At 37.8% G+C, this 13,221-nt stretch overlaps 1 pseudogene; it reads left to right on the top strand.

The window, feature by feature from the left end:
• LOC100523808 lies at positions 4,996-7,364 on the top strand (annotated as a pseudogene).

The following is a 13,221-nucleotide window of genomic DNA, read 5'->3' as shown; positions in this document are numbered from 1 at the left end:
ACCAAACCATTAAGCAAAATACTTAGAACCCTTTTGCCTGCAGAAAAAGTATAAAATAAAGGGTTCTTTTAGCCTTGAGAAGTCAACGTAAGAATGTAATAGCTATTTGGAAACTAGGCCATGGATTCTGGGGGTAATTTGTAAGGTGATGTCATTTTCTATCTGGCTGACAGCGCAGAGGCTCCCAGTCCTTAGCTTCTACATGGAATCACGTGGAGCCTTTTTTTAGTTTCACTGAAGTTTTATTTGGAGAAAGTTACTTTCTGTGTGTGTGTGACAACATCAGTCTTTCTGATGGGAGTTTTAGTAAGGTTTACCTTGTATTTTAGAATGCAGTTGCTTTGGTTAATTGCAAACTCTAAAGAAACAAAGATTAAAAAAAAAGCATGTTCTCATTTTACCGCCATCACCCACTACTGCATATTTGAAAATGTTTTGTGAGAGTGCTATTACTGCAGATGTCAGATTCAGCAGTATTTTTTTTTTTTTTGAAACTCAGAACTTTTTTTGTTTCATTGAAGTATAGTTAATTTACAAGGTTGTGATAATTTCTGCTGTACAACAAAGTTACCCTACCATACACATACACATATATCCATTCTCTTTCAGATTCTTTTCTTACATAGGTTGTCACAAAATATTGGGTAGAGTTCTCTATGCTGACAGCAGATCCCCGATGGCCAATTGTTCCATATACCTCGGCATACATATGCCAATCTTAAACTCCCGGTCCATCCCTCCCATCCCCCTACCTGTTCCTTTTGGTAAACATAAATTTTTCAAAGTCCGTAAGTCTGTTTCTATTCTGTAAGTTCATTTGTATCCTTTTTTTTTTTTAATTCCACATATTGGTGATATCACATGATGTTTACCTTTCACTGTCTAACTTCACTTACTATGATAGTTTCTAGGTCCATCAAAGATTCTACAATGGCATGATTTCATTCTTTTTTAAGGTTGAGTAATACTCCATTGTGTATATGTGTACCACATCTTCTTTATCCAATCCTCTGTTGATGGACATTTAATTGCTTCCATGACTTGGTTATTGTAAATAGTGCTGCAGTGAACATTGGGGTGCAGTATCTTTTGAATTATGGTTTTCTCTGGATAGATGCCTAAGAATGGGATTTCTGGATCATACAGTAGTTCTATTTTTAGTGGGTTTTCTTTTTTTTTTTCTTTGTCTTTTTGTCTTTTCTAGGGCCGCACCTACGGGATATGGAGGTTCCAAGGCTAGGGGTCTAATAGGAGCTGTAGCTGCTGGCCTACACCAGAGCCACAGCTACGCCAGATCCGAGCAGCATCTGCAACCTATACCACAGCTCACGGCAATGCCAGATCCTTAACCCATTGAGCAAGGCCAAGGAATCCAACCCACAACCTCATGGTTTCTAGTCGGATTCGTTAACCACTAAGCCACAACAAAAACTCCTATTTTTAGTTTTTTGAGGAACCTTAATACTGTTTTCCATAGTGGTTGCACCAGTGTACATTTCCACCAACAGTTTAAGAAGGCCACACCCTCTCCAGCACTTATTGTTTGTAGACTTTTTGATGATGGCTAATCTGGCTGGTGTAAGGTGGTACCTTATAGTAGTTTTGATTTGTATTTCTCTAATTAGTGACACTGAGTATATTTTTATGTGTTTTTTTGGCCATCCATATGTCTTCTTTGAAGAAATGTCTTTTTAGATCTTCTCAGCAGTATTTCTTCAAGATTTGATGTATAATAAAAACACCTACACTGTATTGTGTTCTTGAACATTCTTTTTCAAATCAGTTCCAATTTAACTATCACTCATATTGTTTTCCTTTTTGACTCTGTCATTAATTTGCTTTTTCTATGTAGTCTAGACATGTTTCTCCTGAATATTCTTTTTTTTGTGTGTGTGTCTTTTTAGGGCTGCACCTGTGGCATATGGAAGTTTCCAGGCTAGGGGTTGAATCAGAGCTATAGCTGCTGGCCTATGCCACAGCCACAGCAATGCTGGATCATTAACCCACTGAGCAAGGCCAGGGATCGAACCTGCATCCTCATGGATGCTAGTCTGATTTATTTCCACTGAGCCACGATGGGAACTTCCTGAATGTTCTTTTATAGCTATTTCAAGAATGATGTATAACCCTATAAAATTGTCTTGAATAAAGGAAGTTTTGTGTTCACAGTATATCAATTGCTTTGTCCAGAGCTCTGAACAATTTCCTGATTCACCTTCAACTACCTATCTTAATAATACTCAACTTCAAAGGATGAAAACCAAAACCAAAAACCTCTTTGATTAAGAAACTCTTCTGATTTCTAGTCACATCTTTATCTGGTACCAAAGAAATGTCAGTGCCCTTAGAATAGATTCACTATCCTTTATTTTTATATAAAATTTGCTGTTGTAGACTCTTGGTTTTTTATTTTCTTTTCTTATACCAACCCCCTCTTCTGTCTCTTTTCAAATAGTACTACAGCTCTATTCCTTTCTTTGTAAATTCCCTTTCTCAAAGTTGTCAACTACCTTTAGGTCTTCATCTGCTACAACTATGTAGGTAACTACAAAAATGCTCATTTTGGACCCGTATTCTATTTTAACAGCTGAACTGTTCATTTGATATTTCCACTTTTCATTATACTTATCACAAACTCGGTAAGCTTAAATCTAAATCTGTAATTTTCCTAGAGTGGTTTTATTTTTCAATATTCCCAAGTTCTTTGACACTCTTCTCTTCAAAAGAATGTGTGCTGAGTTTAATAATCTTTTCTAATGAATAGAATATGGCAGAAGTGACATGTGTGAGTTCTGAGGCTAGGTCATAAAAGACTTTGCCGCCTCTGTCTTGCTCCCTCTTGTGTCCCTCACTCCAGGCGGCATCAGCCACCACATTGTGAGGACACTCTTCACAGTCCAAGTGGAGAGGAGCGGAGACCTCCCAGTCACAGCTGCGGCAACGTGCTGGCCATGTGTGTGAACTGGCCTGGAAGTGGCTCTTCTAGCCTCACTTGGACTTTTAGTGGAAGCCTCATTTGACATCTGTCCCACTAACTGCAGCCACAGGAGACCCTGAGCCAGAACCTCTGAAATACATTGCTCCTGAGTTCCCAGTTGGCAGAGACTTCCTGAGATGATAAATTTTGCTATTTTATGTCACAGAGTTTGGGGTAATTGGTTATGCAGCAAAGGATAGCTATATCACTGCTATTCCAACATTCACTTCTTTTCCTCTATCTGAAGACGTTTTAAGTCTCATGGATTCTTACTTTGAAGTGCTTTTGGTATCTGTCCCTTCTTTGAAATATGATTATCATGTTACTCCCCAATTTAGCTCAGCTGTCACCTTGCAGGTGGCTGAAATCTTTAGCCTTTTAACCAGCCTCCCTGGCTTCTTTCTTTCAATATCTATAGCACACCCATAGAGGATTATTTATCTCTGAAACACATGGATGCCATACATTTCCTCTGCTCAAAAAAAACTTTATAGAGTTTTCCCATTTGTCTTCAAGGTAAAACCTTGTATTTGTTAGTATGGTGCATTAGACTCTTAATCAAAACTCTTCACTCCTCAGCATCGCCCTTGATTTTGCTTTGATCTTATTTTGTGGTTTGGTTTGACTTCCTGGTAGGCAGAACGTACTTTCTACCCCTTGATTTGAGGATTGGCCATGTGACTTACTTTAGCAGTAGAGTTGTGGCCCACACAACACAAAGAGAGGCATGAAGTGCATTTAGGTTGTTGGGCTTGCAAGCTGCACTTCCCTCATTCCTGTGAGAGGCACATGACCTCGGTAGACTGCTGGTCCAAGAAAGATGAGAAAAATGGTGAGTGTACATGAGCCCAACACCATGTGAGGAGCCCAGCCCAGCCAGACCAGTATTTTGAAGCAGAGCTATCTGCCCAGGCCCAGTCCAGATTAGCCAACTCCTAGCCGTCCCCATGAGAATAAATAATTGTTGTTTTAAACCAACGAGTTTTTGGTGTGGTTTATTATGCAGTAACCTCTCTACCTTAACTTCATCTTTTCTTTTCAAATGCATTTTTTTTTCTGTTTGACATTAACTCCATTACTCCCTGTCTGTTCCCTGTTCACTAAGTATGCTTGCTGAGAAGTTTTCCATTTTTCCCACATATCCTTAAGGTCCTTTTACTAATAGCTAATATTAATTACTAATAACTTAAGCTGTAATGCTATCACCCTTTTGAAGCCCAGTAGAAACAACATTATGAATTTTGTTTTAAAGAAACAAAAGAGGAAAAAGTTGAGAAAGTTGCAGCTTAAAAATATTTTAAAATTTGTCCACGGAGTTCCCATCATGGCTCAGTGGAAATGAATCTGACTAGGAACCATGAGGTTTCAGGTTTGATCCCTGGCCTCACTCAGTGGGTTAAGGATCCAACATTGCCATGAGCTGTGGTGTAGGTTGCAGGCATGGCTTGGATCTGGTGTAGCTGTGGCTCTGGTGTAGGCTGGCGGCTACATCTCCTATTAGACCCCTAGCCTGAGAACCTCCATATGCCATAAGTGTGGCCCTAAAAGCAAAAAAAAAAAAAAAAAAAAAAAAAAGTGTCCAAATTCACATAGAGAGTAATCAAGAGCATGATTTGAACTTAAGGCTTTGTGATTAAAAAATCAATTACTCCTGAGAGTCTGTATTTCTGTTTAAGTCCAAATACCTTCTGATAACCACTATGCTAACTATATTCAACTCCAAATGCACTTAAGATACCAAGCACTAACATAATAAATTATTGAATGGTGTTTTTTAGCATTTTTTTTTTAAATCTTTTTGCCTTTTCTAGGGCCACTCCCGTGGCATATGGAGGTTCCCAGGCTAGGGGTCTAATCAGAGCTGTAGCCACCGGCCTATACCACAGCCACAGCAATGCAGGATCTGAGCCATGTCTGCAACCCACACCACAGCTCATGGCAATGTTGGATCCTTAACCCACTGAGCAAGGGCAGGGATTGAACCTGCAACCTCATGATTCCTAGTCAGATTTGTTAACCACTGTGCCACGACGGGAACTCCTTTCTTAGCATTTAATAATTAACACTGTATGTTGTACTCTTTTGTTCTACTCAATTCTCATAAACTCTTCTTGAAGAATGTATGATTATTATTTTCTCCATAAGTAAAATAAGAATCAGAGGTTAAATAATTTGGCCTCAGTCATTCAGCTCTATATGGCGGAGCTGAAAGAGAGCTGTCATGGGCCGAATTTTGCTCCTCAAATTCATATGTTGAAGCTCTGGTCCTCAATGTGATGGTATTTGGAAATGGGGCCTTTAATAAGGTAATAAAGGTTAAACGATGTGGTAATGGAGGGGCCCTACTGTGTCATAACTGGTATCCTTAGAAGAAGAGGAAGGGATACCAGAGTACTCCTCCCTCTGCTCACAGAGAAAAGGCCATGTGTAGGTACAGCAGGAAGGTAGCTGTCTACAAACCAGGAAGAGCGCTCTCACCAGAAACTACTCCCAATCTTTGACTTCCAGCCTCCAGAACTGCAAGAAAATAAATTCCTGTTGTTTAAGCCACCCAGTGTGCAGTAGTTTGCTTTGACAGCCCAAACAGACTTGATATAAGAGCTAAGTCCACCTGCGGCGAGGCCATGTTCGTTCCCTGCGGGGACTCAGTCCCTGACCTCAAGGGGTGCACACTCCTGATGCCCGCAATGTGTGCTGGAAATGTTGGCCAGCCTGCAATAGATTTAATTATTTCTAAACTGAATATGTGTAGGATCAGTTACTTCTCTACTGATTGTCTTTTGCCAATGGTTGGAAACAATCCACATGCAACTGCAGAAGAAAATTCAACAGAACTCAGTATAAATGCTGAAGTGTGTGCATCACCTTCAAAGAAACTAGTGGCTCTTCAGTTACAATCCACTTTTATTAAGTATAAATCAAAGTCATTCTGTGAGAAACTGCTCTTCTGGGTGAAAAGCAGTGACCTCTCCAAAGTCAGCGTTCTTTCCAGCAGTCACTCATATCCGTGCGACGACCTCCAGCCTCGCAGTACTCCTTTCAGGTATCTACTTACACCCTCCATACCAAAAGGTGTTGAAAGTAAAATAGCCTTAATTGGGAAGAAATGGAAAAAAGTCCATGCATCCCTGAAATAGATGATTCTGAGTTTCGTGTCAGTGTTCGTGGAGGAGTTATCACAAAATGCTCTATGGCAAAGGCTGTTCTAAAGGAATCCCCATGGCAATTCTGCTGAAATTCATTTCAGAAGGAGACAGCATCCCAGAGGCATTGGGTCTCGTTGGGTATCTGAATGAGTGGCTTCAGCTAATCAAACCATGTTTTGATGACCCCACAGAATCTGCCTTGCCGTGGAAAATGCCCAGTTCTTGGAGACTGCTCTTTGGCAGTGGCCTTCCCCCTGCGCTTTTTTTAATCTGTTTTCAGTTTTGTACCTCATGTCCCAAGATACTTACTACCAACACAACTGTTAAACAGCTATATAAAAAGTTGTATTGCCTGAGGATATATCAGGAAATCTTTATTTTTCAAAGGGAATCTCAAAGAGAAGTTTAATGAAAGATGGTTTCTGCCATGATTTTCATCATATACAACAAATGCGAATTTTGTGCAATATTTCCTAAGTAAAACAAAACAAAACAAAACAAAAAACCCCTAAAAAACAAACAAACAAAACTAAGCCTTTTCATTGCCAGTTCCTCTGTCCTTGGCCTCTTACATCCATCCTGCATTACATTTATCATCAACTCCCTGAGAAGGGCAACAATACCCTAGTATTCCCCACCGTATTTTATTTGTATAGTAGATCCTCCACTATTTCAGAGGCTCGCAACAGGTTTAAAAGGGAAAGCTGTCTAAGGTGTCCACCTATCCTCCCACTTTAATGCAGAACATCTCAGATCCAGACGGGTCCAAAGACTCAGCAAAGATGGCTCTGCAGTTAGTGAAGAGCAAGGACTGTATTCAGGACCTATCTCCAGCCTTGCAGATAGAGTATCTCCATCATTTCACTGGGGGGCATGGAAATTGAATGCCTCACTGGTATTTGCCTTATCTTATTGTTAATAGTGTTGTCTGATGGAACCCAAACTCCACAGAAAGTGAGCAACTGAAACTAGATTCTAATTAGAGCAAGAAAAATGGATACCACATGATATACCACAAAAGAAATACAAATCCAGGATTCTCAAGGAATATGACAAAGCAAACATATTTAACAAACATATTGTTTTGTTTCTTATTGATTACATGAAAACATTTTAAATATAATATTTGTGTGTGAGGGTAAAAAATGCGAACATATTTATGTGATTAATTTAATTGAACATAAAATGCTTGTCTTTATTTGCCAGAAGGGAAATCCAAACTTAGGAGGACCAAACACATGTCTAAGACACATACATCTGTTCCTCCATCTATCAAACCAAGCTGTGCAGGTGGTTTCCTACTCTGTGGTAGGTACACAATGTGTAAATGACTGGAGTTGGAACAGAAACCATCACAACTATCCCTGTAAAAAGGATGACAGGATCTTTTGCTATTATCAAGAGCTATTTTAAATGCTAAATCAAAAGGATGCCAACTGGTGGCCTTGTTGCTAGTCTCAGTAAATAAGGAGATGACTGAATTAACATGAAGCTTCAAATTCATTCCCACTTGGTAGAGAGGTCTGAAATTGATCTTCGTGATAACATGTGAAGACTTGCAGGACCGTGTTTGGTGGGGTTTTGTTTAACAGATAAACAGCACTTACAAGTTGATAGTGCAGTCTCTCATTTTTACACTGTTGTGCATCCAAAAATATAGGCCAATAAGTTAGATCATAACATTTCAGGTTCTTTTTCCCTGTGTTTCAAAAGTAAAGGTCGAATCATGTAGGTATGAAACCACCAAAGACTCCATCTGCAGAAAGGTGGTGTGGTGTAGTAGACCAGGTACTAGAAGGGGAAGCAGATCTCAGGGGTCAAGATGTAATATATCCCTTGTTGCATTTAGAGGTCCATATAGAGTCCCTCAGCCTCATGGAACCTATTTTCCTCATCTTTATGAGGTGCATAACAAAGTCCTTGCTTAACTGCAGACAGTGTGGTGAAAATCACATCTAACAATACCATTATATTTGTCTGATCTTTTATAGTTCACAGAATCCTTCCTGTTTGTTTGTTTGTTTTTTTCTTTTAAAAATGCAACCAATTAAGAGAGGCAGTACTGTATTTTTCCTATTTCAGTGATAGAGAGGCTCAGAGATTTGAATGTGCTCAAAATAAGGAAATGAGAATGGATTTTCCTTGTTCTGGTCATCCAGCAGTGATCCCTGTCTAAAAGTATAAATGAGTGCCATATATATGGTGAGCAGGATCACTTGGACATGACAGCTCTAATTTAATTATGTATGTATGTATGTATGTATGTATGTATGTATTTTTGCTAAAAAGCATGTGTGGCATATGGAATTTCCCAGGCTAGGAGTTGAATCGGAGCTGCAACTGCCAACCTATGCCACTTGCCACAGCAATGCGCTATCTGAACCACATCTGTGACCTACACCACACCCCATGGCAACGCCAGATCCTTAACCCACTGAGCAAGGCCAGGGACCAAACCTGCATCTTCATGGATACTAGGTGGGTTTGTAACCTGCTGAGCCACAAAGGGAACTCCCGACAGCTGTAAGTTTGAAAGTAGTCTGTTGACAATATCAATAATAATATTAGGCTTAATTTAAAAGTATATAATGCAATTTATTTTGTCTCTTACCCCAGTTTTTCTATTTGGGTAGGTTACAGAATTCATGTTTCACATTTCACATCCATAAAATGGGGATAATATATGCAGTAAAAATGTTGTGATACAGTTAAATCACGTGAATGCTTAAAAATTATGTAACAGATGGCAAGGATTTAAAAACATAATCATTTTTATTATTGGAATTATATAAAGACAAATTGCACATGTATAGGATAAGTTTTAGCCCTGGGAAACCACCTGTCACCAGATAATCACTTCTTGGTAGTTTCATGAAATTGCCTTTATAGTTCTGTTCCTTGTTTGCTGGGGAGACAGCCTGATATGTAGGGGATGGTGGTAGCTCACTGGATTAAGGGCCCAGAGGTTAAATTGCATTTTGTCACTGACTTTTTTAACCTGTTCACCTTCCTATCATAGTCTTGATTTCTTGGTACACAAAGTAAGAACACTTGCATTTTTGTTCTTATTTAAGATTTAAGCAATGATCCATGCATCACTAAACAAAGAGACAGTGTGCTAGCAGTTAAAGAGGTAAAGATTAGAAAGAGATAATCTTTGACCTCACAGATGTTAGAATGTAGTAAAGGGAGTTCAGTCTGTAAAAAGATGATTACAGAAAGTATTACATATACGTAAGAATTGAGATGGTATAAACTGCAGCAGTGAAATAGAGATGGGATTAATGACTCCTTTTCAGTAAAATGGTGTGGAGATAACTTCAGAGTTGGTTTCTAAGAAAGATGACATTTGAATTGAGTCTTGAAGAACAAGGTTATAAGGAAGGGCTGTATAGACAAAGGGACCAGTGTGTACAACTGACAGACTTTTTAAAAAGTACCATTCAAGATCTACAGTTTTGTAGATCTGTATTTTGTAGAGATGTATTTATAGTGTTTTCATAAAAATTCATCAGACCAATTTGGAAATTAAAAATTAATTAGGTCATAATTGTAACATTTTTTTCACAGTAGCCAAGACATGGAAACAACCTAACTGTCCACCGATGGATGAATGGGTAAAGAAAAACACACACACATACACCACACAGGAATATTATTTAGCCACAAGAAAGAAGGAAATGTTGCCATTTGAGACCACATGGATGGACCTTGACAACATTATGCTAAGTGAGATAAGTCAGAGAAAGACAGAAACCACATGATTTCATGTGTATGTGGAATCTAGAAATACCAAACTCTTAGTAGAATGGTGGTTGTCAGGGGCAGAGAGGTGAGATGTTGGTCAGAGGGTACAAATTTTCAGTTATAAAATGGATAAGTTCTAGGGATCTAATATACAATTCAGCATGATGACTATAGTTAGGGTACTGTATTGTGTACTTGAAAGTTGCTGTCTGAGTAGAGCTTTAATGTTCTCACTGTAACAACAAAATGACAATTATATGAGGGGAGGATGTATTAACTAACCTTACTGTGGTAAACATATTATATATACATGTATCAGACCATTACATTGTATGCCTTAACCTTATACAATGTTATATGTCAACTATATATATGTGTGTGTGTATATATATTTACATATATATATAAAACTGGAAGAAAAATAATAAGAAAAATAGAAGCAGTCAAAGGGAAGTAACAGGAAAACTGAGAAGAGATAAAGTTCAGGGTGATTAATGCACTATATTTTATTTATGTTATTTGAATTCTTTTTTGAAATGTCCATTGGATTCTGGTATTTTTCCTAAGATGCACTTAAAACTATGATCATGATAATTAAAATAATAAAAATGACCTACATTCAATGATATGGATACTTAAAAATTGGTTGTATAGTATATATATGTATATGTATATATGGTTGTATAGTAGTTCCCATCCTGACTGGGAAGAAAAGATATAAGCACTTGGATATACAAACTACACGCACACACATGAATTGACTAAATATTAAATAATCATTAAAAATAACAAGTGCTTATTGAGATTTGAAAGAGGCATAATCAGCAAAGCCATCTGGAAGGAGATGGATTCTGTGCTGGGCATTGAAATTGAAAGATATGGTGCATTTCAATTTCAGTAGAGGGAAACTAGAACAGCGGAAAGCCGTGTATAAACATACAGGAGTAAAAGGTGCAATGTGTAAAGTATCTTTGATTTATCAAAAAGCACGAGAGCTCCAAAGTTTCCTTCCTGTGGTCTGAAGGGACTGCTCCATTCTGTCTCCTCAGCATGGCAAAATAATAGCCATTTCTTAACAAGCTCCCCATTTGTGCACACTCTTAAGATCTTTGCTACCAAATGTTTCCATCCTGAGGTATTATCCTCCATAGAAGACAGGTGATAATAGACACAGAAAAGTTTAAGAGACTCTGAAGAGTAGAGGGAGAAGTTTAAGGAAGATTTTCCTCCTTCTCATTGGGTATCTTAGGAGGCAGCTCAAGGTGTCTAAGCAGAGAAGGCAGGGATATTCCCAGAGTCCATCAACCCCTTCACACATGAAAATGGTGTGAAAGTGCTAATGAGTCCTGAAGACCAAAAGTCATGAACTAAACTGGTAATGCTTCTTTATTTTTATTTTAATGTTTTTGGTTATTGTTTAAATGTGTGATTGAATATGTAGCTTGAAATCACTTTAACTGGTACTTAGATCAGCTGTCTTCTTCACCAGCCTTCTCTGTTAAGAAATTATCCGTCTTTTAAAATGTCTACTCCTCGTTTAAATCTTTCACATGGCACTTTTTTTTTTTTTTAAACGGGACAGTGTACTAGAGTAATTATATTACCTCTGCAGTCTTGTCCAGTTGTGTCATATTGTCATGTTATATCCTCCTACCTTGCAGGACCTAACACAACGTCTTGTACTTCCCACATAGTAGGTACTTTGGGTATAACGTGAAATTAACTGAGTTGTATAGAAAATACCATTTAGTTTGTATTCTAGAAAAGAACTTTAAATACACCTCCCTGAAAAACAAGGCAATATCCCATTGCTTTTCTTTCTCGTGTATTTAAGTGGATTCTCAAAATTTAACCAAAGGTACATAAGTATTACCAATATTCTGTTGGTTATATAATGATAGTTTTGCAGAGAATTTATCCTGAATTTTATAAAGCAGATGAGGCTGTTTTGTGGCTCCATCTGAGTATTCATTATGTCTTTAGAATGCCATTTTTCTTACCCATTATTCTAGAAGTCTCTAGAGGTAGGGCACTCTTTTAGAGAATATGTATATTTTCCATGAAGATTTAGATTTTCACTCACCAAAAAATATGTACGGAAAAACCTTGGATATAATTCCTGAATAAACATTAAGATATGAACAGAGAAGCTTTAGAACAGAATCTATAATTTTAGGAATTTTTTTCTTATTTGACTTCATCACATTAGTATTTGTCTTTCCTTTGTGGCTTTTTATTTTATTCCATTTTCATAAAATCAGAATTGTCTAATTTATTAATTCCTGTCATGAGACTTGAAAAATCAGCGAAATTAAGCTTTCCTTATTTTGGTTACCAACGTCTCCATGAGTCTGTATGAGACTGTCCCACGAACAGGCTACCTCAAATGGCAAAAGATGAGATGCTGATTCTTTCATGCCTATTACAGAACATTAAAATTATTTTGTTTGTAATCTAAGGTAACCGTAACTATGGGGATATCATTATGAAATAGATACTGGGGAGTCTGAGAAAATAGAAACTACGTGCCCTATTAAAAATATTTTTTTTTTTTGGAGTTTCCACTGTGGTGCAGTACGTTAAGGATACAGCATTCTTTATGGTGGTGTGGGTTCGATACTCAGCCTGGTGCAGTGGGTTAAAGATCTGACGTTGCCACACTGGCATAGGTGGCAGCTGTGGCTCAGATTTGATCTCTGGCCTGGGAACTTCCATATGCCATGGGTACGGCTGAAAAAGAAACAAAATAATATTTTTTCTGTCTCAAATTGTGAATCATTCATAACGATGATACACCAAGTTGTATTTTACAATAAATGTATTTACTTAAGAAGAAATCTTTGTATCTAATTAAGATATACAGGAAACCAGAACATTATAATCTGGGACTAAAAGTCAATATTTGACATTTCATATAAATTTATACATTTTCTATAAATATATAAATTATTGTAAGTAATATATACATAATATGTAAGTATACATATAGGGAGAAATATAAACTATATACATTTCCTATAACTATGTACATTTATATAAAATGTATATATATTTATATATTCCTCCCTATATGTACACATACATATTTACTTCCCAAAGTATTTGCATTTTAGAAGCATCTAGTAATTTATTTATTTATTTATTTTGTCTTTTTTTTTGCCTTTTCTTGGGCCGCTCCCGTGGCATATGGAGATTCCCAGGCTAGGGGTCCAATCGGAGCTGCAGCCACCGGCCTATGCCAGAGCCACAGCAACACAGGATCCGAGCCGTGTCTGCGACCTACACACAGCTCACGGCAACGCCGGATCGTTAACCCACTGAGCAAGGGCAGGGATCAAACCCACAACCTCA

This window comes from Sus scrofa, chromosome 8, assembly GCF_000003025.6.
Source record: "Sus scrofa isolate TJ Tabasco breed Duroc chromosome 8, Sscrofa11.1, whole genome shotgun sequence".
Lineage (NCBI taxonomy): Eukaryota > Metazoa > Chordata > Mammalia > Artiodactyla > Suidae > Sus > Sus scrofa.
The sequence above is the reverse complement of the archived record's forward strand: the minus strand, read 5'-3'. Positions and strand labels throughout refer to the sequence as shown.